General features: G+C 37.0%; 1 non-coding gene across 1 annotated transcript; it reads right to left on the reverse strand.

Moving 5' to 3' along the window:
- Nucleotides 1-211: 211 nt before the first annotated feature.
- On the reverse strand, nucleotides 212-315 carry LOC125477248. The gene has a single exon (XR_007258429.1). It is a non-coding gene; the product is annotated as a small nucleolar RNA R71 (small nucleolar RNA).
- Nucleotides 316-535: the final 220 nt, after the last annotated feature.

Here is a 535-nt window from a genome sequence, read left to right on the forward strand (position 1 = left end):
CTAACATGCACATTGCAGAATTTTTAATGGGATGCAAGAATATTTTGGTGAAAGGATTTTCAGCCGAATCTATTAAGCTCCGTTTATTTCCATACACTCTGAAAGATCAAGCAAGGAGATGGCTCCTACACTTCCATCTGGAAGCATTAGCACTTGGAACCAACTCAGTGAAAAATTCTTAAGCAAGTATTATCCAGCTTCAAAGACTCTTGACATGAGAACTCAGATTTTATCTTTTGCACAAAAACCAAATGAAGAGTTTCATGATGCGTGGGAACGGTTCAAAGAGTTGATTAGAAATGTCCACATTCTGGTATTAACAGTACTGATCAAATGCATATATTTTTCCGAGGACTAAATATGACTACAAAAACTCTTGTCAATGCTTCATGCGGAGGTTCGTACAAGGATAAAAATGCACAAGAGGCTTGTTTGTTATTTGAAAAAATGGCAACAGATACACAGCAATGGGCAATTGAGCAGCCATAATCTAGGTCAGTTTTTGAGATGTTATTACAAAGAATTCCAGGTTCAC

Source organism: the organism of the source record quoted next, unplaced genomic scaffold (assembly GCF_019419815.1).
Source record: "Pyrus x bretschneideri cultivar Hongxiangsu unplaced genomic scaffold, Pyrus_bretschneideri_v1 Contig204, whole genome shotgun sequence".
In the NCBI taxonomy this organism is placed as follows: Eukaryota; Viridiplantae; Streptophyta; class Magnoliopsida; order Rosales; family Rosaceae; genus Pyrus; species Pyrus x bretschneideri.